Source organism: Macaca thibetana, chromosome 20, assembly GCF_024542745.1.
Source record: "Macaca thibetana thibetana isolate TM-01 chromosome 20, ASM2454274v1, whole genome shotgun sequence".
Lineage (NCBI taxonomy): Eukaryota > Metazoa > Chordata > Mammalia > Primates > Cercopithecidae > Macaca > Macaca thibetana.
In genome coordinates this window covers 38,850,693-38,863,432 of record NC_065597.1, presented here as the reverse complement: position 1 = coordinate 38,863,432, position 12,740 = coordinate 38,850,693, and the positions used below count along the sequence as shown (strand labels likewise).

The following is a 12,740-nucleotide window of genomic DNA, read 5'->3' as shown; positions in this document are numbered from 1 at the left end:
TCCATTAATCCATATGCCTATCCTTATGCCAGTTCCACACTGTCTTGATTATTATACCTTTATAGTAAGTTTTCAAATTAGGAAGTGTGAGTTCTCCAACTTTCTTCTTTTGACTGTTCTGTGGGTATCACTTTTGCAGGTCTTACTGAGGTAGGATCTAAACCTTAGTTTTGCAGTTTCAAGATTTTTTTTTTTTTTTTTTTGAGATAGGGTTTCTTTATCTTTTCTTTTTCTCTCTTTCTTTCTTTCGTTCTTTCTTTCCTTTTCTTTCTCTGATGGAGTCTCACTCTGTCACCCAGGCTGGAATGCAGTGGTACAATCTCGGCTCACTGCAACCTCTGCCTCCCGGGTTCAAGCGATTCTCCTGCCTCAGCCTCCCAAGTAGCTAGGATTACAGGCGGTGCGCACCACCACACCCAGTTAATTTTTGTATTTTTAGTAGAGACGGGGTTTCCCCACATTGGTCAGGCTGGTCTCGAATTCCCGACCTCAGGAGATCCACCTATCTCGGCCTCCCAAAGTGCTGGGATTACAGGTGTGAGCCACCACACCCAGCTAGGTCTCACTCTTTCACCCAGGCTGGAGTGCAGTGGCGTGATCACAGCCCACTGCAGCCTCAACCTTATGGGCTCAAGTGATCCTCCCAGCTCAGCCTCCCTAGTAGCTGGGACTACAGGAACATGCCACCATGCCCAGCTAATTTTTCTTTTTCTATCGTTTTGCAGAGATAAGGCTTTACCATATTGCCCAGGCTGGTCTCAAGCTCCTGGGCTCAAGCAGTCCACCTGCCTTGGCCTCCCAAAATGCTGGGATTACAGGTGTGAACCAGCAAATCCAGCTAGTTTCAGGATCTTGATTGCATAAGTTTTCTCCAGAGTGAACAGATACTAAAGCATTGATTCATATTCCTCAAACTTGCAGGAAAACTTCACAAATTTACATTGTCAGATATTCTTTTGGTGACCTAAACCAAAATGGTTATACAGGGAATTTTCCATTCTAAGATGCCAAATTAGTTACTAAAATAAACATGCCTGATAAACATGGAATTGGAAACTCAGGCTGAGGGGAAGAATATAGTGTAATGGTTACAAGTTATAGCCTTTGGGGCCAGACAGTTCTAAGTTTGAATATTGTTTCTGTCACTCAATGACTGTGTAACCAGGACAAGATTTTAGACTTATCTGTAAAATTTAGGGGGGGATTCCCTTTCTCAGCGGGCACGGTGGCTCACACCTGTAATGAGAGGCTGAGGTGGGTGGATCATTTGAGGTCAGGAGTTTAACACAAGCCTGGCCAACATGGTGAAACCCCGTCTCTACTAAAAATGCAAAAATTAGCTGGGTATATTGGTGCAGGCCTGTAATCCAAGCTGCTCGGGAGGCTGAGGCACGAGAAGCGCTTGAACCTGGGAGGTGGAGGTTGCAGTCCTGGGAGGTGGAAATTGCAGTGAGCTGAGATCGTGCCACTGCACTCCAGCCTGGCCGACAGAGTGAAACTCTGTCAAACAAACAAACAAACAACAACAACAACAAAATCCATTTCTCATAGAGTAGTTGTGAAGATGAAATGAAATAACAAAATATAAACTTTTAACACCTTGCTTGGGACTAAATTTCAGTAAATGTATCTATGATAGGATGTTTCTTTCAAGGTGTGGAGAGCCACTCTGTCATAGCACAGGCTTTCTGGATACACAAATCCCTGTGTCCAGATAACAAGGCCTCTTTAATTGGAACGACATTGGGTAGGAATGGAGACATTCTTTTTTTTTTTTTTCTTTTGAGACAGAGTCTCATTCTGTCATCCAGGGTGGAGTGCAATGGTGCCATCTTGGCTCAACTCAACCGCTGCCTCCCGGATTCGAGTGATTCTCCTGCCTCAGCCTCCCAAGTAGCTGGGATTACGGGCATGCGCCACCACGCCCAGCTAATTTTGTATTTTTAGTAGAGATGGGGTTTCTCCACGTTGGTCAGGCTGGTCTCCAACTCCCGGCCTCAGGTGATCTGCTGGCCTCGGCCTCCCAAAGTGCTGGGATTACAGGCGTGAGCCACCACACCTGGCCAGGAATGGAGACATTCTTATTCTGGAGTGGGATTGAGGGACCTAGAGAGCGTCGCCACCGCTTGGCTTTAGACAGCCCATTGCCTAGTGGAAATGGTAGGCCAGTGTTGCTAGATTTTGATGTTGTTTGTGATATTGATTCTTGCTAACTTCAGTTGCAAAATGTAATATTTACTAATTTGATCCCTAAATTCTGAGATTTAGAGCCATCTTCTGCAACATTTTTCCAGAGTCCCCATATTCAGAAACCACAGTTACTGAGATACCTCCAAAATTTAAGACAGAAGTGAAAACCCTTCACTGACCAGTGAAAATGTCACAAGAACTTATGTACTTAACACAGGAGAACCCCACAGAAAATCTTTTCACAAAATCTGACAGTCTAAGCTAATAAAAGTTTATCGATGTCTAAGTTCATAATGGCATAAAAGCAACAAAAAAGTAGGAAAGAAGATTGTTAGGTAGAAGAATTGAGAAGTGTCAGCCCAGTAGTGAGGAAGGAGATAGCAAAAACAGAAGTTAAAAACAAAACAAAAACACAAAAACCAGCATCCTAGAGACCATTTATTATAGGGACAAATTTTGCATATTTTAGAGAACATTCACTGATTATAATGGCATACAATAATGTTGATAATTCTCATACTGCTCTTTAATGACCAAGCCTAAATAATTTTCAGAGGGCTGCATTCAAGAAAACATGAACGTTTTTCATTAGATGATGGGGAGGCCACTCAAGTTTTTTGTTTAAGTGGGATATCATTCTGCTGTGATGTCAGATAGATGAGATGTTACTGGCCTTAAATTTGACTCAACAAGTTGAATTTGCAAACTAAAGCACTATTCAAATAAGTAGTGTGGGGGGCCCCAGAGATAAACTCTTTCTTTGCATTCTTAGTCTAATATGTGGTTGTTATAAGTAACCTTCAGGAAATCAAAGTTGCAATTGTAACCGCCCTTTCAGCAGGGTTTCCTCCCAGCCCTGTCAGTATCTCAGTTAAATAGAGGTATGTTGATCCACTCTGGAGGGCCTTCATGGGGAATATAAAGAATGAAACTACTTGGCAACTACCATTATGTATACCGCAGCCATTCCATTCTGGCTAGGCATAAACAAGCACAGTGACGCTCCTTAGCGGAGGCTGAAATTCAAGAGATTTCTGTCAACTGTGAACGTGCAATATCACCTTCCCTGGGTCTGAAATGGTCAAGAGATTTGAACAAACATAAAGTAGGCCGACCGAAGTTCAAACATTTCTTTTGTCTAGCTCACGTTTTCATATGGATTTTAAATTTTTAATTCGGTAGAAAGCTAGCTAAGGATCTGCAAGGAGGAGACCCTTAGAATTTTACAGCTGGAGGACTTTTGGAAAACTTGTGCAGCCTCTTCCTTTTACAGAAGGCAAAACCGAGGCCCTGGGACACGCTAGGATTTGATGTAGGTCACTCAGTTAATTCGTGATGGATCGAGAGGGAACCCAGGTCTCCAACACTTTCTTAGGCCGGCGGTTTTCCAGTACATCCTCTGCTCCTAAACCAGTATCACCCTCCCCCACGGCTCGCTTGCTCTCTCTTCTTAAATTCTTGCGTTTATTTTTCTCTCCCTTCGTAACTGTGCAATGGAGAACGGGAGCCTGAGCCTGGGGAAGACTGGGTTGCAGCCGCAGCCTAGGTGCGCGCTCTCCCCTGGCTTGCGGCGTGGGGCTGGGTCTCCGCGGCGGGCGCCGGCCACGGCAGGTGCTGGCACCTGGGCTCAATCGCTGCATCATCGCGGCACCCTCCGTGCTCTCGATTCTACAGCACGGGCGCGTGACACCCAGGTCTCCGCGCGAAAGGAGAACGTGGGGCTAAATCCACGTCCCTAAGAAGGACGTCTTTGGAAACCCTCGCCCTTCCTCCGCGGATCCGGGCTGCCCGAGAGATGCCCTGCGTGTGAGTGACCTCGGCGCCGACCCCGCCACTGGTCAGCTCGCGGCTGGGGCGTGCCCTGCCGGGGCCTGACGTGGCGGCGGGACCGCGGGGCGGGCGGCGCGAGGGGAGAGGCCGCCGCGAGGGCGCGGCCTGACGTGGCGGCCGCGGCGGAGCGGCCGGGGGAGCCCGGGCCACTGCACTGCCCCGCGCTCCGGCCAGAGGGCGCCCGGCCCCAAGCCTTCCCCGCCCCGAAGCCGCCCAGGGCTCCGGGAGTAACCGCGCCAGCGATTGGGTCGGCGGCGCGGCGGGGCCATGTTGGAGCGGAGCGGCGACCCCGCCTCTCACCGCCCTCCGCCCTGGGTCGGGCCGCGCCAGGAGGGAAGGGCAGGGGCGAGGGGGATGCTCCTTCTCGGGAAGCCCAACGCGGCTGGAGCCGCGGCGGGAGCGGCGGCGGTCACGGCCGCCCCTCCGCGACCGGGCCAATCAGCGGCACGGGCACAAATATGCAAATAGCGCGCCGGTGCTGCCGGAGTGCCGTTCGCAGGGGCTGGTGGGGTCGCTCTGGGGGAGTGAACTGGGCCAATCAGGCGGGTGCGTGGCGGCGCGGGGGAGGCGGTGCCCCTTCACTCCTCCCTCCACTCCCTCCCGGCCCCGCGCTGACAGGGGGGCCTGGCAGCGCAGCCGGTAAGTGCCGCCGCCACCGCCGCTCGCCGCTACCACCCACCGCCTCGGGCGTGGGGAAGAAGCCCGGGGGTTACAGCGGAGCAGCGGCCGCTGCTCAACTGGTGGGGTGATGCGGGGGCGGGTCGTGTCAGCCGGGTGGTCGCCTGAGGCCGCCCCCGCCCGGCCAGCCGCGCGTGTCAGTCTCAGTCGAGGCGGGGGGCGGCGGGGGCGCCTCAGTCATGGCGAAGCGCGAGAGTCAGCGAGCGGCGGTGAGTACGTGCAGCCGCCGCTGCCGCCGCCGCTCGGCCGGAGGCGGGGGGGTCGGGGCAGGCGGGGCCGCGCCGCTGCCTGAGGTGAGGGGCCCGGGGCCGGGGCCGGGGCCGGGCGGGCGGGCTGGCCCGCGGGGAGGCCGGGGAGGGGGCGCTGACCGCACGTGCGGCCCAGCCAGCCCGCGGCCCGCCCCGCGCCTGTCATGGCTGCGGGCTGCTGCCCCCGCCCCCCGGCCCGCAGCCCCCGGGGTCGGGACTCGGCCGCCGCGCCTGTTGCGTCGGGTGGAGGTGAGAGCCGGGCGGCCAGGGCGTGGGGAAGGCGGGCCCCCTTCCCCGCCCAGCGCGAGATTGGGGCCTCCCCCGGGTGGGTTCCCTCCCGAGGGTCGGGCTTCCCTCCATCCTGCAGCCTCTTCCCCCGCCTGTGCCGTCTCGCCTCCGTGACTCATGACAGGGCGTCCCGCGCGGGCACCAGATGTCCCGGAGCACGGGACGCCCCCGGCGCTTTCCCAGGCCTTGTCTCACGGTTCCGACCGCAGTGCCTTCCCCGCGATCCTTCACCCCGAGTGGCGCTCCCCGTCTGCAGCGTGGCCCGGACCCCGCAAGCCCCCGTGTGTGCAGCCGTGGTCGTTTTCTGGGTGCCTGGGTGTGGGACGTGCGGGGTGGCTCCAGGGCTCTCTGCGTGGACATCCAGCCCAAAGCCAAGCACGACCCGGAAAGCCCGGGTGTCTCACTGGCTGTCACAGCTGCCAGCTTAGACTGGTTTCTGTTTGTTCTCATTTTTATTTCTTTAATCTTTTTTTTTTTTTTTTTTTGGCCGGGGGGGTTGGTTTGCTTTTTTTTTTTTAAAAAAAGAAAAATAAAACTTTTCAGAACAAAGTAGATGATAATTTTGTTGTTGTTGTTGTGATATTTAACAGTGTTACAGTTACTTTCCTGAAAGTCTGGGATTTGACGCTATTGTGACATTTATTTATGTGAAATATTCATACCTAAGAATTCCCGTGTATTAAATAAAGTTATTTTCATTAATAAAATTACTATCAGCATTTAGTTTCTCAATTTTGCATGCTGCTTTGCACCTTTTCCTTTTTTCCAGTTCTGCTTAAAATCTCCATTTCTACTTAACCAGCTATGGTCTTAAATGAAAAGAAGGCTTATCTTGTGTAATGTTACTCTCTCCCTAGACTCTAGGTAACTGTAGAGGTAGTTTTAAAAAGAATCACTAGGTCTGCAAACACTTGAATGTACAAAAGCTGAATTTAAAGGAGGATTCTACATTGCAGAGGGAGGAGTTTGTTTTTGTTTTTTGCAATGCGAAAGGATGATCATAGTGTTTTTCTTTTCTCTTGGGTTTACAGAATGTGAATTTAGAGATGCTGTGTTGTAACAGCAGGCCGCACAGAGCCTTACGTTCGATATTTGATAAGTATTTGTTAAATAAAAGACTTCTATTGCTCGAAGCAAATTCTATCTGTATTGTGTATCTTCAAATACTTTCCATTTCTTATCATTCTTCTTCTTTTTTTTTTGGTATTGAGACAGAGTCTCGCTCGTCACCCAGGCTGGAGCGCAGTGGCGCCATCTGGGCTCACTGCAACCTCTGCCTCCCAGGTTCAAGCAGTTCTCCAGCCTCAGCCTCCCCAGTAGCTGGGATTACAGGTGCACGCCACCATGCCCGGCTGTTTCTTCTATTGCTTTAAAAATTCACGTTACGTAGTTATAGTTTACCACAAAGTATTGGCAGGTCTGTGTCCTTGGAGAGTTTCCTATAAACTACAGACCACATAATGTAGACGTGAAGTCTGTGTTACAGACGTGAAGTGTATTGGGAAGAGTGGTTGCCTCCTAGTTTTGGTTAAGGGTAACTGTCATTCCTGAACAGTTTCAGGTAAGTATGTATAGTATTGTAGTTAAAAACAACAACAACAAAAAACCCTTGTGATTGATTGACAAGGAGATTATATCCTAAGGGCACAGTAAATAACATAAGATAAAAGCAATGCTAGTCAAAAACGGTACTAAGTTAGGTGTGTGAGCAAGCTGCTTTAATCGGGGGCTGCTCTAATAGGGAGGCTGATGCAGGAGAATCACTTGAGCCAGGAGTTCAAGTCCAGCCTCGGCAACTTAGTAAGACTGCATCCCATCTCTATTAAGAAAAACAAAATTGTGATGCTTTTATAACCAGTAAAATCCTCTTCTTCGATAGAGTGCTGGCTACAGAGAATCAGGACTTTGTCACTTAACTGTGTAGATAATATTCAAGTTTCTTGACATCTGTGAGCCTTAGTTTTCTCCTGTATAAAACTTTGTTTCCTCCAGTTTTACTATTGTAGGATTCTAAGTATCCCATGAGGTCTATCCTCTGAAATAAAAAATATTATGGGGTGGGCAGGTATGAATACAGATAGAAAACCGTGTCCATGGAAAAAGCCCATGACGAGATAAGATTAAGGAAACCATAGAATTTTCAACTTGGAAGTATCTTTTAGAAACTTTTAACTCCAAACTTATTATCTAATGCAACCAAATGCTTTCTACAAGGCACTGTGCTAGACCTTCCTGGTTTACCTCTGGAAACAGGATAGAACTGAAGGATGGGCTAAATATATGAATTCAGGAGGCAAGAACTGAAGTAGGAATACAGATTTTAAAGTAAAATCCATTGGATCTATCAGTAGTAAAATAAAATTTTGGTACATGTGAAAAGTTTAGATTTTCTAAAGATGTGTTTATTGATCGAAATGTCATAGAGGAAAAAGCTTACCCCCCATAAATAACAGAGAAGAAAAATGAAATCCTAGAGAGTCTATAAAGAAAAACTATGACTGAATTAATCTACTGGGGAAATTTCATCAGGTAATGAGTGAATAAAAACACAGGTAAGAATATGGAAACTTGAGGCAGTTGGTCAGAGTAAAAACTAATGGAAGCATGTTGTAAGTGCTTGGAAAACTTCAGAAGCCAAGATTGGAGTCAGAAGAGATTTATGGATACTGATGAGATAGAGTTATTTTAACCTTTTAAATTCTTTGAAGTTGTCTTTACGTGGGATATACATTTCTTATATGAGATTTAGCTTTTTTTACACTTATTTATGTTGTAAATTTAAGGTGCCACTTTCCAGTTTTATAACTGTTCTCTATCACTTTGCGCTTCTGTTTACTTCCTTATTTGGGCTTGACTCCCTTTTCCACCTCTTGGAATTTTACCAGTCTATGAATGCTCAGGTCAAATTCCACCTTGTGAATAAAATCATATCTTGTCCTTGTAGCCCTTAGGGATTTCTCCTTCCCGTGAGATCTTAGTATTATTATTTGTCGCGCTCATTTGACATACCATGTACAACTTCCTGACATTTCCTCTGTTGAATTGTCTTTAAGCTTTCAGAAACACTTTTTGCTCCTTTCTTTTAGAAACAGTTGGAAAGCTGATCAAGTGACAATGGGAGACCCAGAGAAGGGGAAACTACTTCGAACTGTAATTTATTCTCTGGACTCAAAGTAATTCACATCCATTTATTCATTAAACATATATATTTTGAAGTGCTCCCTTAATTTATGATATATGTATTAAGTACATAATAAGTGATCCCTGCCTTCATGGAACCTACCATCTAGCAGTGCAAACAGATAAAGAACAAGTAAATAAACAAATGTAAAATTACAACTTATGATCAGTTCAGTGAAAGAAAAGAACAGAGTGCTGTGGTGGAGAAAATGGGGAGAAATTAATGTTGCATGCTCAGAGAAGGCTTCCCTCAGTTGGTGATACTAAGTGGAAACAATAAGAAGACAGGTCAGAAGATAAAAGAGTTTCTTGGAAGAGAGAAAGATATATTTGAAGGCTATGACCCAGGAAAGAACTTAATATTTGAAAGAAATGAAAAGTTCAGGGTGGCAGAAGCATAATAATAAGGCAGAAAGCCATATGAGCTGAAATGAGAGATAGAAAGCAGATTATACAGGGCCTTGTAGGGCATATTAAAGACTTACAGGTTTTACTAAAGACATTGCAGTTGTTGAAGATTTTTAATTAGAGAAATGATACGCTTTAATCTACATTTTAAAAATGCTACTTTGAGAATGGATTGGAGAAAGGCAAGGGTGAAAGTAAAGATATTGTAATACTACAGTAGTCCAGGAAAAACATGATAGTAGCCAGATTATACGTATGTTTTAGAGAGGAGATGGTGAGGTGTGGAGGAGGAACAACTGACAGATTCATGATGGATTGGATGTGAGAAGAAAAGTGTCAAAAATGATTTCCTGGTTACTGGCTTGAGGAACTAGATAGTTGGTGGTGTGTGATTTACTGAGATGAGGAAGATGAGGGAAAGGAAAGACTTGGCAGGAAAACAAGTTGTGAACACCATCCCTGGACAAGTGCTTCAGAAGAAGTCTGCCTTTATCTGAATGATAAGCACCTTAGAATAGGTTTAGCTGGAAGTGTGATACCATACAATGACATATTCATACTGTGTTGAGAGGAAGAAGTAAGCTTCATATTTATGTTAGAAAACCTGGTGAAATGATCTTTTTTAACAATGCACTTCAGTTTTTGAAAGTTTATTTGAATATTTTTATAGTACAGATTTTATTAAATATGAAAGTTTGAGAGAAATAAACTCAATACAATATTGAATGGGTATATATAGTATTGGGTGATGGTGCAGAATACAAAAGTTTTATAATCTTGATATTCTCAGGAGAGTAGCATTCTTTTCAGTTATTAGCTTGTAAGGGAGCCTGATATTAAATTTATAGTTTTTAATGAGGCTTCTCATTTAATGGTGCTTATAAGTAGAAGTTATAGTTCAGTCATTACTAGCTATTATTTATCAAATAGCTGTCAGATGCTGATGTTTCTGTTGTAATTTGGCATTATGAAGTTAACCAAGCAAATATTAAGTTTGGTGTTTGTTTGATTTTTACTATGTTTCAAAACATTTTAAAACTAATAATTTTAAACATTGTTATTGCTATAAAGGGACATAGTTTGAAACCAGAAAACAGATGACCTTTCTTGTGTAGTGGTCATTTCATATTAATTTACCTACTAACTAGTAGCAGTATAAAGAATATTCGATTTTATTCTATTGGAAATCAGTAACTGTGATTCTGAAAGATAACTGCTAATATATCTGGTTTTGTAAGAGGAAGGAAAAAATGGTATTTTTTGATTCCGTCTTTGCAGTGTTTATCTTTAAAATGGCAATCAAATAGTCACTAAATTTTTTTTCTTCCATTTAAGGAACTGAGTACGTTTACCTAAAAGATAAAAAAAAAAAATCTAGGAATTTAAGATTACAGACTTGGTGTAGTCTGTTTTACAGTTGAAGCAACGGAGGTACAGAGGAACTGAGTTGCCTGAGGTTTCTAATGTTAGGGAATGCTTTATTTCATGGATTTCATAATTTAGTGAATTCACTACGTATTCCAATATATGAACACACTTATTCTGCTTTGGTGAGTGTTTATTGAAATTAGTATTGTTATTGGCACCCTGAAAGCTTTCATTATATTCTTTTCTAATTATTCCCTTTCTGTATTGCTAGGGTGACCATTATCTTGATGTCTAAAATCCATAGATTAGCTCTGCCTATTTTAGAACTTTATTAAATTGAATCATATAATATGTGTTCCTCAGGTCATGTTATTTTTGTGAGGCTAATCTGTGTTTTTCTTTTTTTGCTTGGGGGATACGGAGTCTTGCTCTGTTGCCAGACTGGAGTTCAGTGGTGCGATCTCGGCTCACTGCAACCTCTGCCTCCCAGGTTCAAATGATTCTCCTGCCTTAGCCTCCCGAGTAGCTGGGATTACAGGCACCCACTACGACGCCCGACTATTTTTTTTATTTTTAGTAGAGACAGGGTTTCACCATGTTGGCCAGGATGGTCTCAATCTCTTGACCTCACGATCTGCTCGCCTTGGCATCCCAAAATGTTGGGATTACAGGTGTGAGCCACCGCGCCTGGCCTAATCTGTTTTTCTATATAGAAGAGTTTATTCATTTTCATTGCTGTTGATTCTAATGTATGATGGATTTTTTTAGTTTTGCACTATTATGAATAATACTGATTCCTACATCTGTCTTTCGGTGCACATGTGCACACATTTCTGTCAAGTGTGTATTTCTGGAAGTGGAAAAACTGGTCATAGCTATGACATGTTCAACTTTAGCAGTAATGCCTTATAGTTTTTCAAATTTGTGGTTCCAATTTCTACTCCTTTTAGCAGTGTGTGAGAGTGCCAGTTACTTCACATTCATTTATATGATTTGATTAAAATACTGCTATATTTGAAAAATTTTGTGCTCTTTTTTAATCTCTGAAGATGAGTATTTGATGATGAATAGCTACTTCTGCCTAAATGAGATACAGTGTAAAGGAATATGAGATAACAAATATGAACATTTTTAGTTCAAAAATGAATACCCATGTTGTGCCTGTTGGATTATAGCAGATTCTAACAGAACCCAGTTTTATGTTCTTGAAGATAAATGTCAAGGCATACAGTGTCTTTTCTTGATCCTTAAAAAAGTTTAGTTTTTAAAATAGAATGCACTTTAGGGAATATGGTGTGTGAAGAATGATAAAATACATATCTAAACTTTAATCAAAGAAATCTTATTGAATTATAGAGATTAAGAGAAAACTTTTATCAAGGTAAACTTGATAGCTATTAGGTGGAATGCACAGAATACTTTGAAATAAGTTCCTGGGGAAGAAGCGGGGGGTGGGGAAATATGACAAAGATCTGTATTATTTTTGAGATTAATAGAAATTTGTCAGTAATGACCAAAGTCCCCAGGCCTACTGATAGGGGATATACATCATAAGTAGAGCCTTAAGCTATTACTTTCTTAGTATTCCTTAGGTTGACGACTTCAGGAAGGGCACTAAGAGGCTAAATGATCTTAAGGTAGTGGGAAATTGGGTTTTATATCTTTATTTCATACCATTAGTAAGAAAAAATTTTAAATAATTTGTGATATTCTAAGAAAAGCAGATTTGAATTTCTCAAAGATTTGAGTGAAATCACATTTGGAGGATATGGTAGTGAAGATGTGTCAAGTTTGACTGAATTTGAAATGCTAAGTAAGTGGATTTGGTAAACATGAAATCACTGCGTAGAAACTTACATCTAGTATTAAGCTACTTTAAATGAATCAGAAAAAGAAGAAAAGCCATAGGGAAGAAAATTCAAGGTATGGTTTCATAGAAGTGAAGAAAATTTCCAGGAGGTGAAGGGGTTAATTGAACTGAGTTCAGAAGATTCTTAAAGCACTCAAAGCCTAAGTGGTATGTAATAAATGGGAACACATAGACAATTAGAGGCTTCATATAGAAGACAGAATTTGTGTTTAGCTTTTGTTGTCACTTTGGTTAGTGATAACTTTTCTTAGTGGTCAAAGATGGATTGAGAGAGCCATTTGGATTTGTCTAGGAGGTTGTTAGTTACCTTTGAAAGTACACATTTATGGGAACAAGCTACAGAGTACAAGAAGTTAACAAGTAAATAGGTATTTAGAAAATGGAGGCAGCAGATCACTTATTTTCAATATTTGGCATTTGATGGAAGAATAGAAATAGGATGATTCGGTTTTTACATTTGTGTTAAGGTAGGGAAGGTTGGTCTGCTGATGCTCAAAGGCAGAAGAGAAGTAAGCAATTGCAAAGAGGCAATTAAAGATCCTGGAAAGGGGGACTGTGGGAGGGCATAAGTCTTTTTGAAAGGCTAGATGGAATGTTTTTTTGAGGTAAACGATCTGTCTTTGGAAAAGAGCCATGTTTTCTAAGAATAGCTGGAAGAAAAAGGACATAGATACAAAGAT

General features: G+C 43.7%; 1 protein-coding gene and 1 pseudogene across 7 annotated transcripts in view; one reads left to right on the top strand and one right to left on the bottom strand.

Moving 5' to 3' along the window:
* Positions 1–12,740, bottom strand: part of LOC126944990 (26S proteasome regulatory subunit 4-like) — a 1,186,326-nt pseudogene that overhangs the window by 915,990 nt on the left and 257,596 nt on the right. The window lies entirely within an intron of this gene.
* CHD9 (chromodomain helicase DNA binding protein 9) overlaps positions 1–12,740 on the top strand; it is a 275,542-nt gene that overhangs the window by 69,340 nt on the left and 193,462 nt on the right. For 2 of the 6 annotated variants that reach the window (XM_050774870.1, XM_050774869.1), the window contains exon 1: positions 4,592–4,659. The exons of 3 other annotated variants lie outside the window; for them this stretch is intronic. The gene's annotated coding sequence lies outside the window, so the exon portion shown is untranslated. Of the gene's footprint in view, positions 1–4,526; positions 4,660–12,740 lie in introns of those variants that run through there. One more of the 6 variants, XM_050774873.1, reaches the window with a different exon arrangement.